The sequence below is a fragment of the Epinephelus fuscoguttatus genome, linkage group LG15 (assembly GCF_011397635.1).
Source record: "Epinephelus fuscoguttatus linkage group LG15, E.fuscoguttatus.final_Chr_v1".
Classification (NCBI taxonomy): Eukaryota; Metazoa; Chordata; class Actinopteri; order Perciformes; family Serranidae; genus Epinephelus; species Epinephelus fuscoguttatus.
The window spans coordinates 40,670,507-40,687,542 of NC_064766.1; the positions used below are offsets into that span (position 1 = coordinate 40,670,507).

Here is a 17,036-nt window from a genome sequence, read left to right on the forward strand (position 1 = left end):
GCAGCAAAATCAAGGAATTCTGGCTTAAAGTCTTTTCACTAATTTGGACCTGCATCTGTGTTGTATTGCCTATGCTACGTTTCTTGACCAATGCCTGATTCTTTTAAAATAATTAAAAAAGAAACCTTTTCACCCAGCATTACGCAATGGATCCATGACTTTTGTTCTTCATTAAATTAGGAGAGGTTCTTTGAGGGGTTCCACAAACAGATTTTAAAAACTATGGAACCCTTTTCTGGTTTATATTAGAAACAGCATCCAGATGCCTACTGGTCCTTAAACTGTCTCAACCAGTCTTCACACCCCTTCTCCTACTGTAGAATGTAAAACCAATCACAAGATCAATTTATATGCCCTTGTTATTGTGACTTTTCATTGCTTACAATTTTAACCACCATTTGTTTGTATGCATTCAGTTAGGTTAGTGTATAAAAATGTATTGTGAAGCTATTTTTTTTTTTACTTATTTTCCTTTTCATATATTGGTGAACAGTGTTGCTAATCAACTCTGTCAGATAATGACCCTGGAATACATAAAAGATAAGACTGGATGGATATTCTAGTATGGTGTAGAGAATGCTGATGCTTTCAAGATGAATGTACACTTATATCATACAATGTGTACTTTTATTTTTCTGTTCCATGGTACTTTGAATACAATTTCTATGCTGTTATTCATAATTGTTTCCTTCTTTTGTAGGTATGACATTGTGGAACTATGATGACCTTGTAAATCATATTGGAGAGAGTCCACAACAGCACAATGATTTTGAGATAGTTGCATCTGAATCCATTGAGGACAAATCTTCAGCTCTAAATGTTGAGGGATCACTGAAGGCAAGTTTATTTTTTGGACTCATTGAGCTTGAAGGATCGGCCAAATACCTGCGTGATAACAGGACTTTCAAAAATCAAGCCAGAGTGACACTGAAATACGAAGCCACCACAAAGTTCCAGGAACTGTCAATGAATCACCTTGGAATTAAAAATGTCAAGTATCCGGATGTTTTTACAAAAGGAATAGCAACACATGTGGTCACAGCTATTCTTTATGGGGCACAAGCCTTTTTTGTCTTTGACCGTGAAGTGTCCGACATGATAAATCGTGAGGAAGCCGAGGGCTTCTTGAGAGGCATGATAAAGAAGATTCCCATCCTTGAAGGTGACCTTTCCCTGAAATTGGAGGAGAAAGACTTCAAAAAAGTTGAGGAATTCTCCTGCAAATTCCATGGAGACTTTTTACTTGAGAAAACTCCTTCAACCTTTCAGGATGCCATACAAGTTTACCAAAGTCTGCCAAAATTACTGGGACCCAACGGAGAAAATGCTGTACCAGTGAAGGTCTGGCTGTTGCCACTGACAAGTTTAGATCCTTCTGCCACTAAGCTCGTATATGAGATAAGTGATGGGTTTGTAAAAAAAGTCCAGGCTGTCCTGGAGGACTTCAGTGAGCTGGAAATAAGGTGCAATGATATACTGAGAGCCACTGAACAGCAGTTCCCACAGATTGGCAAAAAGATTGAAACCTTTAAAGAAGTGTGCTCAGAGTTCAGGCTTGAATTCCAAAGTAACCTGGCAAAGAAACTTCCATCAATCCGAGAAGGAGGAGAAAAGAAAGAGGCTGAGCTCACAGAGATCCTGAGGAAGAGAGATTCTCCTTTCAACAGCAAGGACCTGAACAAGTGGATGGACTGTAAAGAGAGAGAAATCTCTAACTTAAAGTCTTTCACCAACATGATGAAAAACACCAAGATTGTCCCATCTCAAAATCACCTGTACAAAGAAACTCACAGTGCAGAGCATGCTGTGTGTTTTGTTTTCACCTCACTGGAATATGCTGAACCCTTCCTCTCAGCTTTATCAAACTACTTGAAACAAACACCAAAAACAAACGACACTAAAGATCCACATACTTGTGATGTAGAGAGGGAACAATGGTACACCTCAAAAGAAGTTTTAGATGCAATGAGTCACAAAGCAAAACTCTTCAGTGACTTTGCAGAGGCCAACAAGGAGAACAAGAACATTAAGTTCTTGACAGTTGGTTCAACAAATGAGACACAGAAAGGTTCAAGCATCTACCTTTATAAAGACGGCTTTTCAGTCAGTGAGAACTTTGAGCCACCTTCAAAGCCTGAAACAGTGACAGTCACTGAAACAAACCACAACAGTGTGACACTGAAGATTTCTCCACCAAAGTTTGGAGCAGAGAACATCACCTCCTACTCTGTTGAGTACTGTGTCAGTGGAGACGATGGATGGAAACAGAAGACAGCATCAGAAGCTGAAGAAGTCACAGTGAGTGATCTGAGTCCTAACACAGAGTACATGTTCAGGTGCAGAGCAGTGACCTCAGCAGGTGTTGGACCAGCCAATGAAGTCAGTGGTTCCATTAAAACCTTACCCTGCAGCCCTCCTGGGAAACCTCAAGTTGAACCAACCTCAAGTGAGATATCAGTCAGCTGGGAGAAACCTGCTGAGGTTGGACAGAATGTCCACATTTTGAGCTACATCGTGGAGTACGCCAAAAAAGACAACAGCCTGAAAGAGGAAGATCTCCAATGGAGCCAAAAGATGGCAGGAGCTGAGAGGGTGATCATTTCAGGTCTTCAGCCAGAGACAGAATATGTTGTCAGGGTCAGATGTGATTGTGGTGAAGCTGGAGGAAGCAAAGAAAGCATCACTGTTACTGTCTGCACAACACAAGATGTGCAGGTATTACAGGATGTTCTGAAGGACTTAACTGATCTGGAAATCAGGTGCAAAGATGCAATTAACAGCACCACTGTGAAGCAGTTTCCACAGATTGCCCAAAAAATTGAAACTTTTAAAAAGCTGTGCACTGAATACAAACTGACCTTCCCACAGAGGTTGACAATTCTGAGAGGAGAATCGAAGGCTGTGGTCATGGACATGATGAAAATGAGAAATTCCTCTCCTTTCAATGAAACAGATCTGTGCAAGTGGATGGACTGTAAAGAGAGGGAAATCCACATCCTAAGAGCTTTCACTGACATCATGCAAAACACAAATATTGTCCTTTCACAAGATGCCTTTCAGAGGGAAATTGTCAGTGCAGAGCATGCAGTGTGTTTTGTTTTTACCTCACTGGGAAGTGCCGAACCCTTCCTCTCAACTTTATCAAACTACTTAACAGAAACACCCAAACCAGACGAAACTCGAGATCCACATACTGATGATGTAGAGAGAGAACAATGGTACCTTTCAGATGAAGTAAAAGATACATTAAGGCATCAAGCAAAGCTCTTCAGTGACTTTGCAGAGGCCAACAAGGAGAACAAGAACATTAAGTTCTTGACATTTGGTTCAACAAATGAGACACACAAAGGTTCAAGCATCTACCTTTATAAAGGTTACTTTGAGCCACCTTCAAAGCCTGAAACAGTGACAGTCACTGAAACAAACCACAACAGTGTGACACTGAAGATTTCTCCACCAAAGTTTGGAGCAGAGAACATCACCTCCTACTCTGTTGAGTACTGTGTCAGTGGAGACGATGGATGGAAACAGAAGACAGCATCAGAAGCTGAAGAAGTCACAGTGAGTGATCTGAGTCCTAACACAGAGTACATGTTCAGGTGCAGAGCAGTGACCTCAGCAGGTGTTGGACCAGCCAATGAAGTCAGTGGTTCCATTAAAACCTTACCCTGTTGCCCTCCTGGGAAACCTCAAGTTGAACCAAAGTTAAGGGAGATTAAACGTCTTGCTGATGCTGTTAAAGAAAAAAGCAAACTGCTCAAACCCCAGACAGGGTCTCTGCCTGTTTATAAAGTTCCCCTGAAAGAAGAACAAATCAATGTCACTGGGTGCAAGCGTTTCAGTTTCGGGAAATGGTCCAGTAAACCCAATCGCACCATTATGGTTTTTGGAGCAGCAGGAGCTGGGAAGTCAACTCTCATCAATGGGATGATCAATTACATTCTGGGTGTCCAATGGGAGGATTCATATCGGTTTAAGTTAGTTGATGAGGGTGAGTCAACATCACAAGCTCACAGCCAGACATCTGACGTCACTGTGTACAAACTCAACCACCAGGAGGGGTTTAAAATAGAGCACTCACTGACCATTGTTGACACTCCAGGGTTTGGAGATACAAGAAGCAGAGAAAGAGACAAAGAGATCCTTCCTCAGCTAAGTAAAGTCTACTCTGATGAGCTTGGTGTCAGTGAAGTTGATGCTATTTGTTTTGTAGCTCAGGCTGCTTTAACACAACTCACACCATCACAGGAATATGTGTTTGAATCCCTGCTCTCAATCTTTGGTAAAGATGTGGCAGAAAACATCCGGGTTCTCGTGACCTTTGCAGACGGCATGCACCCAGCAGTTCTAGAGGCAATCAATGCTTCAGGTGTCCCATGTCCTAAAACAGAGGACGGGCTGCCAGTTCACTTCAAGTTCAACAATTCAGCGTTGTTTACAGACAAATTATCCGCAGCAAGCAGCTTGAGTGGAGATGAATCAGAGGAAGACGGACACTTTGAAAAGATGTTTTGGGACATGGGGGCTAAAAGCATGAAGACATTCTTTGTTGCTTTGAACGTCATGAAAACTAAAAGGTTGGCAACGCCTCTCATTGGAATTTTAAGGTTCCATCTGCGAGCAGTGTTGAGACGTTGAACTTCAAAGTTTTTGCATACCAAATAGATAAAGTGGAACAAGTGTATTTGATACATGAAAATAACAGACAACCTAAATGTATTCCAAAATGTACAGTATCAAAATCCTATCGCATTTGGAAATGGGGTCAAACTTAGACAGAACCTGTTAATCCTGAGAACTCTGCTCAGAGTTGTGAGGTTAAATTTTGCCAAACATGAAAAGAAGCAAGGGCTTTCAGGGAACACAAACAGTTTCCTCATAATTTTTTTTTAAATTAGTGTTGTAACAGACTAAAAGTCTGCTTTGTCGTCATATCACCAAAACAGTTTGGTGGTTGTAGTAATCATGTGTCCATGTATTATTTTGTTGAGTAATGTCACTTTGATTTTCTGTTGTTGGAACAGGGTGGACTTTGACAAAGCTGTGTGATTAAATTTTGTGCTGGAACCATTAACTTCATGACATCAGTACCACCACACTAAAGGTTTAGCTGCAAACTTTTAACTTTAAAAATGTAATTATGTTTTTTTGTTTTCTATTCCAATCATTTCGATTCTATTTTTTTTTCCTTTGAGATCTGAAAGTTAATGTTCATAATGACTTCTTATACTGATGTGCATCAAATTACATGTTATTGTCCTGCTGGTGGCTCCTGCTAAATGATGGAGAAATATTATGAATTGTAAACAATAAATCAAATTGGATGTGTGTAGATACTGCCTCAAGTGCTGTCTGTTGTCCTCTCATGTGTCATTGTGCACGTTGGCCCTCTGCAGCTAACTGTTGTCAAAGTGTTAAATCATAATTTTCAAGAACACATTTGTGTTTCACGTTATCACAAAATTTGTCATTTAAATGAAAAATGACAAAAAACAATAGAATCACTGACTGGCTCATCTTATTTAGATTTTATAATCCTGCCATGACAAAGTCTGAGAATTACCAAGAGGAAATAGAAACTTTATACAAAATAATTCCCAAAAAATGATTTAAAAAAAAAATAAATCTTTAAAATGACCAATAGAGATACCTATGTTAACATCAGGTAACCAAAACTGTTCTTCGGTTCTTGCATTGTTATTTAAGTGTTAGCCTGTCGGGACTGAAAATTATTATTCTAATAAAATAATGATACTACTACTACTACTAATAATAATGATAATAAATAATATAAACTTTATTTATTTAGCACCTTTCATCAAAGAAAGACAGCCCAAAGTCCTTTTCAATAAGAGCATTATAAGCACTCAGTACTTCATATGAAGACTTTACACTACAGACTTTATATGGAGAAAGAAAAGTCACAGAATAAAAAGAAAAGTTTTACATATTTCAAAACTGGAAGGAAGATTTAGTCTGCCAGATTTAGAACTGTATCACCTTGCTGTTCAAGCATTTTACCTACGCCATACAGTAAGTCTTGGACAGATCTGCAAAAAAAAAAAGTACTGTCTGTCTTATCAAGATTTTTTTCAAGTGTTTGCTACTCAGACGTTTATTCCAAACTATTGATTTTCATTCTGAACAGGAGAGCAATTTAGAATCATTAATATTTGACTCAGAAACTGATAAGAAGTTAACATGTAAAGTCTACAAAATCTTGCAGAAATCATATTCAGTTACTACTTTGCTGCAATCTATAATACAGTGGTTGGTGAAGATTCTCAGTCATCCAGGTTATGGTAATCGTAAGTGCTAATATCGTGTGTCTTCAAGAAACGCAAGCAAGTCCAGTTGCCTATGCCAGCAGCACTTTCAACATAATACAGCTGTGGAATTTAGATTTAAAGAGAACTGATATTGACTTAAGATGGTGTGATTGTTGGAATTTAACCAGAGGTAGAACAATAAGAATACATCTTATTGCTCAAGAGATAAGTGAATAGTAAATATGATGGAAACAAATCAGGGAACTGTTTTAACTGCAGAATCACAGATTCACTGTTCAGTGCACTTTGGGAGTGTAGTTTGGTTTGAAATAGAACATTATTTATCAATAATATTGGGTGTGAAATTAAAATTGTAATCCCTCAATTTGTATATTAAAGGACATGTTACATGATGTGAGATATCCACAGAGTTGGATTGCTCTTTTTTCTTCAATTGTATTTAAGAAACTTAAGATTGGAAATCCACTCACCCTTCTGCGCTAATTCGCTGGAAAAATGAAATGTGTCATTATTTGGATATGGAGAAGACAATAGCCATGGAAAAGAACAAATTAGTCGAGGAGAGAGGAGGCTTCCAGAGGAGAGGGAAGCAGCCTTCGACCGACACACCCCGATTGGATATCAGTTACTGATCAGACTGATCTGATAGATCACAACATCACTGGAGTTTCACACCAGAGTGAAGATGGATAAGAGGTTAAACCCAAGTGTATCACTGCCACGTTTGAGATTTAATTTGTTCTGATTCACCATCCGGTTAAAAATCTGAACAAACAACTTTGTTTATTAGAAAGATTTTTCTCTTCACAATCTGTTATGACCCACATCAATTTTTATAATGGATATAATCAAAGTCAGAGAGTCTGTCTGTCAGCAAGAAACACTTTTTAAACCACTGACCGTCATTTCCATTCAGTCACACTGAGGCTGATCATTCCTGAACGTTGGGTTGATGTGTTCCACAATCCTAATTTTCCCTGCCTAATAAGTCATTCCCGGTGTTAAAAAGACACCAAAATCATATTCTGGGTTATTGGATAATGATTTTAATACAGATGCAAATAATAATAAATAAATCATCATCATCATATAAAGACATAGTGTGACTCTGAGCAGGACACAGGACAGATTATAAATACAGAACGCAGGTTGTTGTTCATGTGCAGCTGATTGTTAGACAGAGAGAAAACACTGCTGCCTTTTCAAGTGATCGAGGACAGAGGAGTCAAGGAGGGATAACGGGATGAACCTAAGACTAATACAGAGCAGGTGTGAAGGGAAGACTCTAACGAGACTGATGGAGGATGGGAGTGACAGAAAACAGTCCTGCGTTCCAAATCGCATACTTCTACTATATACTTTTAGTATGTACTGCAGCTGCCCTTAAAAAGTATGTAGTGTAGTATGCAGTATGCATGCTATTGGGACACGCTACATCCGCCATCACATCGCTCCCTGAACTCCGACCCTCTTGCTCACTTCCGCCGCCGTCCGTCGCGCCACATTTGAATATTTTGTGTTGTTGTACTTCGAAGATGCAGCAAATCTCCTCTCGCCAGAGTCGTGCATACCGTTGGAGGTGCCGGAGAGCTCTGTTGCTGTTATGTCATAATGTATGTTGTTGTTTCTAATAAACTGACGTGTTCACGTAAACAGTTCCAAACCTATTATTAGTGACCTGTCTATTGAACTAGTCACCAGTAGGCACATTAACCCCCTTCACACACAGCTCTCTGTTGCTGGCAGATATTTGTCGTTAAATATATTCACAGCTCTGCAGCTGCTGGCACTATATTCTGTCTGCACGTGAAGCAGCCTTACATTCACATTACTTTCATTTGTAGTGTAACATACCTGCACATTCTTACTACATTATGCAATATGTATTTGACTTTTACTATTTATGTATTTACTAGTCTATACTGCTCATACCTGGCCCATAGTGTATTCATATTTAGTCATATTCATTCATTATTTATACCACACTTACACCACTGCCTGTACTGGTAGAATCTTCTATATTGTAGTCATAGTTGAACCCTAACATTGGTTATACTATAATCACAATAAAGTTGAATGTTGTAACTGTGTTCTTGCAAAACTGTATGATATGTGACAGTATATAATCAGATCATTGCAGTCCTAATATGTAGTGTCTTAGTATCTCAAATTAAATAAATCATGTATGAAAGGAAGTGTGGGTGTTAGTTGTACACGCAGCTCAGTCAGTGCGACATAACTTCCTCTGCGCAAAGGATTGTGGGTCAGACTGGCCAAAGAAGCATGCTGACATGCATACTGCGAAATATGACCGGGTGTAGTAGAACATCCTGGTACTTTTGGCATACTGCATCTGACATACTATGTATTGGGACACACTAATTCTTTTTCCTGGCATACTAAACAGTATGGTAGTATGGGTATTGGAACGCAGGGCAGGTGGGAAAACACAAAGACAGGAAGTAAAACCAGACATGACACATGAGGAGAGAATGGACAAAATAAAACAGGAAACAGACTAAACATGAATTAATGACATGCACACACACATCCACAAAATAACGGAATATAAACAAAAACCAGGATCATGACAGTACTTACATCTACGTGCTCTATGTGCTCGGTCAGAACTAACTGTTGTATAATGACTTACACACTCATGGGCCACTTTATTAGGTACACCTTGCTAGTACCAGGTTGGACCCCCTTTTTAATTCTCTGTGTCACAGACTCAACAAGGTGCTGAAACATTCCTCAGAGATGTTGGTCCATATTGACATGATGACATCACACAGTTGATCCATGATGAGAATCTCCCGTTCCAGCACATCCCAAAGGTGCTCTATTGGACTGAGATCTGGTGACTGTGGAGGCCACTGGAGTACAGTGAACTCATTGTCATGTTTGAGATGATGTGAGCTTTGTGACATGGTGCGTTATCCTGCTGGAAGTAGCCATCAGAAGATGGGTACACTGTGGTCATAAAGGGATGGACACGCTCAGCAACAATACTCAGGTAGGCTGTGGTGTTTAAACCATGCTCAGTTGGTACTAAGAAAATCTCCCCCACACCATTACACCACCAGCAGCAGCAGCAGCAGCCTGAAGCGTTGATACAAGGCAGGATGGATCCATGCTTCCATCTGAATGTGGTTTTTCCAATCTTCTATTGTCCAGTTTTGGTGAGAAAACCCGTGTGAACTGTAGCCTCAGTTTCCTGTTGTTAGCTGACAGGAGTGGCACCTGGTGTGGTCTTCTGCTGCTGTAGCCCATCTGCTTCAAGGTTGGACAAGGTGTTGTTGCTTCAGAGATGCTCTTCTGCACACCTTGGTTGGAACCAGTGCTTATTTGACTTCCTGTTGCCTTTCTATCATCTTGAACCAGTCTGGCCATTCTCCTCTGACCTCTGGCATCAACAACCATGCCACGTTCAAAGTCACTTCAATCACCTTTCTTCATCATTCTGATGCTCCGTTTGAACTTCAGCAGCTCGTCTTCACCATGTCTATGTGGCGAGGTTAAAGAACTTTTAAATTATGACAAAATGTTATAAAACCGACAACGCCACCTAGATTAAAAAGAGCCTAGGACTCTGTTAGAACATCTATGCAGGTTCTTGGAATCAGATAAGCAGAGTTAAAAAAAAACACAATCAAGGGCAACAATTTAACAGTTTACTTTTAAAAGAATTTAAGAAACCCCAGCCCAAAGTCACTTGTGGTCGTCTTCCCCGTCCTCTCCGTCTTGTCCTCCACAAAGTCCTGAGGCTGCAGATGGGAGTCCTTAAGGATTAAAAAACAAATGCGATCACTCTGGTGTCCATGAGTCATAAATAAGAGACACACAGTCTCTTAGTCAGCCGTTGGTCTAATGGCAGTACTTCTTATTCCACAACACGTTCTAGAACACACTCAGTGGCACACAGCAAATTAAGAGCCACTTGGGTAATAAATATAAGTTAAATATGTTCAGTCCACCCACCCCACAGCACTCCGTGTCACCCACAAGCGTGTTGTTTATAAGTTTTACAAACCAAGACTGGATAAAAACTATGGCCTCGATCAGTGGCGGCTCCTGCCAAATTTCTCAGGGGGGGCAATTGTTGATGATGATTGATGATGGCTGAGGTGACCCGTTCAATGGGTAAATTTGAATTAATTTGGCTCTACAATGACTGAACAATCCACTGTGGTCATCAACAGACTACTTTCATCAGTTTGCCCACATAAACACCTTTGAATGTAAACAGAGACCTGTTTTACCATTAATCAAATAAAACTGAGTCAGGTATTCACTGAGTCACTGTCAGTCTTAATCAGAAAACATTTTATTATAGCTAAGTGGAAATTCATTTTGTGTTCTGATTAAATGCAGGCATACCCTGCAACTTAATACAATGCACATCACATAGTATCACTGCTCTTTGACCTGACCTGAACATTTTTTGTTGTTGTTTTTCAGCAGGGCTGGAACTGACTCCACACTGCATCTGATTGCATATAGAGAGGCAGGACGAGCTGTTTCAAGTGAAAATTATCAGAATAATTAATATATTGTGTGTATATATGACAATAATGATGATGATAATCATCCATGTATTATCATCTTTCTTTTCTTTTGTGGCTCGAGGAGGGGCGGCGCCCTATCGCCCTCTATTGACCAGCCGCCCCTAGTGCAAGGTGTCTCCTTAAATGGCCCGAAGTGATCTCAATAAAAGCTCACTAAAAAAGTCCCCACAGTTATAAAGTAAATTCCCAAAGTTAAAATGGCTGGTTAAATGAGTATGGAGGGTACTTAACTGCAAGAGGGGTGCATCGCGACCACACCCCTCTATTATCCCACGTTGCTTCCCCTCCAATCCAGCCCACAGCGAGGCTTATTCTCCCCGGTCCTGTCGTCTCCCTTCCTGGCTCCACTCGTCACTTCTCAGGCCTGGCACCACGGTCCTGCTCAGCGATCTGCTAGCTTCCTGGAGGTTCTCGTACAGCAGTGGTGGTGAGGCCCTTTCCGCCTCTCCCGCTGCGTAGTATCTGTCGCTGCATGGTGTCTCTCTGCGTGGCTTCTCTGCTGCTGCTTAAACTGTTTGTCAGAGGCTGCTGCACACCTGGCCCAATAGTATGTCTCTGCAGACCCGGAGACTGCAGATTCAGACCCGCAATTCTGGATCCGCAGTTCTAGACCCCTTGTTTTTCGTCCCCTACTGGACGGCTGTATAACTGCAACTAAATCAGCGTCTCACCCAAACACCACTGTTTGAAAGAAGTTGGACTTTTAATGCTTTACTACAATTTACAATTTTAAAATTTTATTACACCCGAATAAAAATACCAAGATTTAATTGTTGATTTATGCCTGGGTGCTGTTCTGCATCATTATTGTTTGCTGGTTGTTCTGTATGGTTTGATCCAACTATTTTAGTTCTTTATTTCTTAATATTCATCAGACTGCTCTGACTAGCACGCCAAAAACTTGCACTGCATTGATCAAACCCGCTACAACATATAATAGGAAGTGTCTGGTCTTGGGTGTCCAGTGCTCACTTTTGTTGTGGGAATTTGAAACAAAGGCTGTGAAATAGGCTACTGAAATGGTTTTAAATGTTTTATTGTGTGCAGTGGTTACATCACACATCAGGGAGATCTGCAGAGAAAAAAAAGAAATCAAACATATCACAAAATTGAAAACAGAAACTCTTAAAAAAATAAATACCTATCACCGTCTACACTGAAATACTGAAGATCCTGGAGCATAGCAAATACATTATTATATCGACATATTAACAATAGTGCCCCTTCCTTCCTCATCTGCCTTTGATCCTCCACAAAACTCCTCCACTTCACTGTGGTTTCCCCTTTCTGGATTGTTATGTGCACCTTAAAAAGAGAGTCCCTAATTATTCAAAGTTAAGATTTTTCAACCGTTTTAAACACATAAACAAGGCCAAAACCTAATAATAGACAAAAATACATTTCTGATCATCTGCGCTGGATGAGCTTAATTTCTATCCACAAAATCTCTAAATATATGCTATAGAGTAATATCAGTGTAGTGATATAAACACACGTGATATATAACATTATGAATAATAAAGGAAAAAATATATTAAAAAAATAAAGGTGTATTACATGTTATACATGAATACAAAATTAACTTTTAGCATAAAGTACACTAATTGCCAATATGTAAGTTAAACAGTTTCATGCTTGTATGAAAACGTAAGCCTATACACGTTTTTCTCATATCATCCACTTCATTGCTTTAATCATTTATTGGTGTTTAATTTAAAGCACATGCTTCGGTTTCATGAAACAAAATGTGCAGGTCAAACAGTTCATTGCTAACAAGCTAAACTATTACCTACTACTTTAACCCATATTTGACGTGCCTTTCAGACTATCGTGGTAAAGACAGTCATATCATTTTAAACGTATCACTGTAAAACATGAAGTTCACTCTCTAATTCAAGTCAACAAAATAGTTTAAACAAATAATATGATTCACATTCAATACTCACACTCGGACTGTCGTCGGCCATATTCAATAGTTTTAATAGTATGTTGGCTTCCAGTGAAATAGAGGGCGCTGTCGCGAAATACAAGGGGTCTAGAACTGCGGGTCCAGATCTGCAGGTCTGAATCTGCGGTCTCCAAGTCTGCAGACACACCTGGCGTCAATGATGCTGATTGTTGTTGGAGGGCGTGAGCAGTTCAGGGCCAGCTGGATAAAAACTACATGTTCAAAACCCACTTAAAAACAATACACAACAAAATTTAAAACAAACACAGCACTTTATTAGAAAACTGACTCCGTCACATCTACATGACTAAATGTTAATGAGCTGCTGCCACATGATTGGCTGATTAGCTATTTGCATTAACAAGCAGTTGAACAGGTGTACCTAATAATGTGGCTGGTGAGTGTATATGACATTATGTGAAAGAACGGGATCGTACCGGCAACCCTCTTGCTGTGAGGCGAGAGTGCTAACCACCAGACCACCGTGCCGCCCTAGCAAGAAAACAATGAATGAATAAATAAATAAATTAATTAATGAATAATTCATTTTTATGCGTGGACATTTACATGACCCATCCCTCATGGGATTATTCCAGAGCCAGCTCTAGCCACTTTGGTGCCCTAGGCAGGATTAGGGTTCGGTTTGATTGAGTTAGGCCATATTTCCTCTGTAAATTGTATTTGTCATCAAATATATTTTATTGTGATACTTTTACCATAATAATAGAAGTATGTAAAACAGATTTTAATAATAGATACTGTTGGTATTCCTGAGGAAAGGGTGCCAGTCGGGGCTGCAAATTTTATTTTATTTATTCTATTTTATTTTATTTTTTTGAGGGCTTGCAGCTGTGCCCCCGCCAGCGTGTGGCGCCCTAGGGGACCGCCTATATGGCCTATGCCAAGAGCCGGCCCTGGATTATTCAGGTGGATGGGTCCAACAAACATCAACTTTCACCCTGGAGAGCAGTGTTCACGTCCTGTTAGCCAAACCCTGTTCTTTTTTTCCTAAACCCAACGATGTTTGTTAGTTTTTGGAGGAAAAAAACATGTCAACATGTCAAGTCGCATTGTTGTTATGACGTATGTTTATCTTGAAAGAACCAGGCAACGCAAACAAACAACGCACCCGAGCCACTTTTCACGTCGTATCTGGATGCGCAAAGTCCATGACCAAATGCTGATATGTGACGAGGTTGGCGTTTGGATGTGTTGCTCTGGTATGTCATCAACCATCATCTAAGAGCACAATACATAAATATCATCCAGACATAAACACAAACATTATCAGGCAAAAAAAGCCCATAAACTTCCCACAAACAATGCATCAGGAGATATCCCACAACACAAAGTAAAGTACAAGACACAAAACATAAATCCAATCAGACAAAAGCTACATCTGCATGGATCAGTGCCAAACACTCTTTGATCCAGTTCACAGACCCCACACCCTAATGAGATACTCAGAGGGTGCAGAAACATCATCAGTATAAACATGAGTGTGTAAAATGCAGCAATTTGCTTTTACTTTCAGTTTTGCAGGTTGGCATTTCGGGGAAATGGGCTACTTGTGTGAAGCCATTAACACTTTCAGTCCCTGTGTATCTCAGCCCTCTGGTCATTGATCATTCTGTTATCTCTCAGAGAGGGAGAGGAGAACAAGATTCACTTCATCCATCCATCCACCTCCGAATTGATTAATATGATTTATTAATTTATTGAGGCATGACTCAGCACAAAATGAAGCCACACCACAGTGCATGTGTGTGTGTGTGTGTGTGTGTGTGTGTGTGTGTGTGCAGTGCATATAAAAGGAGCTACAGAGTCAGTTGAAGCAGCACTCGTCCTCCCCTCCTGATCAGAGACAAACTGAACGGTAAGTTGCTGAACACACTGAGCTGTTACTCTGTTTATGTGTTGTGTTTATGTGATGCTGAAGGTTATCGGTGCCTGAACATGACTGCATGATTTTATTTTAGTTTTACAATGATTCATGTTTTTGTAGACCATCTCAGACAACCTTAAGGATTTTTCAAGAAAGCAACGAAGGCAAAGAAGTTCAGGTGTGGATGAATCATTCGGCTCGTATCACATTTTTGATGTTAACAAAGCAGGATAAAATCTTGGGTTTTCTTGTTTTACATGAAGTGGTTAAACACAGGTAAAAAAGAAACAGACCACAATTTTGCTCTCCTCACCACTTCTGATGTTTTTGGCTGAGCACATGCACTTCTATGTATCGATGAGGCAAATGAGCTGCATATAAAGAAAATCTATAACTCTGAAAGGGCGTGAAGCAATTTAACTGATAATATTGTTTTACTAGGTGGTAAAAGGGTGCAATATTCACATTAGTGTGAAATGATACAGGCTAGTTCAAGGATGGAGGAGCATGATTATGTTCATATCTCAGGTCCTCACATGGCGCCGCTTCGTCAGTGGACTTTCACGTCTACCTATTACAGACAAGGTATCCTCCTGTGTCTGCTGTTGATGCTCCAGGATGCTGCAACCAACGCAGCAACTGCAAAAAAAAGTTCGTAGTTAGGGTAAGGCAACAAAAATATGTGGTAACAATGCAGCAATGTCAACAAAAGTACTTGGTTAGGTTTAGGAAACAAAAGTATATTGTAACCAACGCAGCAATGGCAAAAAAACATTTGTAGTTCGGGTAAGGCAACAAAAATATGTGCCAACCAATGCAGCAATGTCAACAAAAGTACATGGTTAGGTTTAGGCAACGAAAGTATGTTGTAACCAACACAGCAAAGACAAAAAAAAAAGTTCATAGTTAGGGTAAGGCAACAAAAATATGTGGTTACCGACGCAGCAGTGTCAACAAAAGTGCATGGTTCGGTTTAGGCAACAAAAGTAGCCTATGTGGCAACCAATGCAGCAATGTCAACAAAACTACATGGTTAGGTTTAGGAAACGAAAGTATGTTGTAACCAACGCAGCAACGACAAAAAAAAAGTTTGTAGTTAAGGTAGGGCAACAAAAATACGTGGCAACCAATGCAGCAATGTCAACAAAACTACATGGTTAGGTTTAGGCGACAAAAGTATGTTGTAACCAACGCAGCAACGACAAACAAAAAGTTTGTAGTTAAGGTAAGGCAACAAAAATACGTGGCAACCAATGCAGCAATGTCAACAAAAGTACATGGTTGGGTTTATGCAACAAACATATTTGGTAACCAATGCAGCAATATTAAAAAAAAGGTTGTAGTTATGGTTAGGCAACAAAAGTATGTGGCAACCAATCCAGCAATGTGAACAAAAGTACATGATTAGGTTAAGGCAACAAAAGTATGTGGCAACCAATGCAGCAATGTCAACAAAAGTACATGGTTGGGTTTATGCAACAAACATATGTGGTAACCAATGCAGCAATATAAAAAAAATGTCGTAGTTATGGTTAGGCAACAAAAGTATGTGGCAACCAATGGCAGATGTGAACAAAGTACATGGTTAGGTTTAGCCAACAAAAGCATGTGGCAACCACTGAAAATAACATCATGGTTTGGCACTTCATTCACATGGGAAATAAACAGCGGGCTCCTGAGTGAAAGTCCAGGTTTGTTGGACTCATCCACCACCTCTCCCACCTGCCCTATAGGCACTTTCCAACACCTTATATAACAACATCACTGGCAACCTTTCAAAGTGACACAGTCTGGCGGCGTATAATATTGCTATGAGAGGTTTCATCTTTCCGTGTCATGAACTGACACCACCTGTCTGTGCATTATTCTGCACCAACAGGTACTGTTGGCGGAGCATATCATAACACCGCAGAAGGTTCCATCTCGGTGTACCATACCACCACGCAAAGTGGCTTTTGACTTCACTGTCTGATGCCAAATCAGTGACAAAGCTACAGTATTTGATGAATTCAGAATGAGAATGGGCGGTATAATGATGAGCGCAGGACATCCTAGCATAAAATCATACATTAGGACTACTAAACATGAAAAGAACAAAACAGTGATAATAGTTGTGTTTGTTTCTTTTGAAGGGACACTAACAACTCAAAGTACACGTCAAATAAAATTTCTCCAAACACGTTTCTTGTTATTTTAGGTAGTTATTATCACGCTAATGTATGTTCAAGTGTTCATTTCCCCCGATAAGTTGGTTTTAATTCGTTATTTGATTCTATAAACACTTTCTGACCATCTCAAGCTTTTATTTTGGTACTTCCGGTGACCGGCAGTGTGAATTTGCATAT

General features: G+C 39.9%; 1 protein-coding gene across 5 annotated transcripts in view; it reads left to right on the forward strand.

Moving 5' to 3' along the window:
- The window catches only part of LOC125902267 (cytolytic toxin-alpha-like), a 102,555-nt gene that overhangs the window by 78,670 nt on the left and 6,849 nt on the right, over positions 1 to 17,036 (forward strand). The window contains exon 1 of one of the 5 annotated variants that reach the window (XM_049598495.1): positions 14,655 to 14,682. The exons of the other annotated variants lie outside the window; for them this stretch is intronic. The gene's annotated coding sequence lies outside the window, so the exon portion shown is untranslated. Of the gene's footprint in view, positions 1 to 14,654; positions 14,683 to 17,036 lie in introns of those variants that run through there. 5 annotated transcript variants of the gene reach the window in all.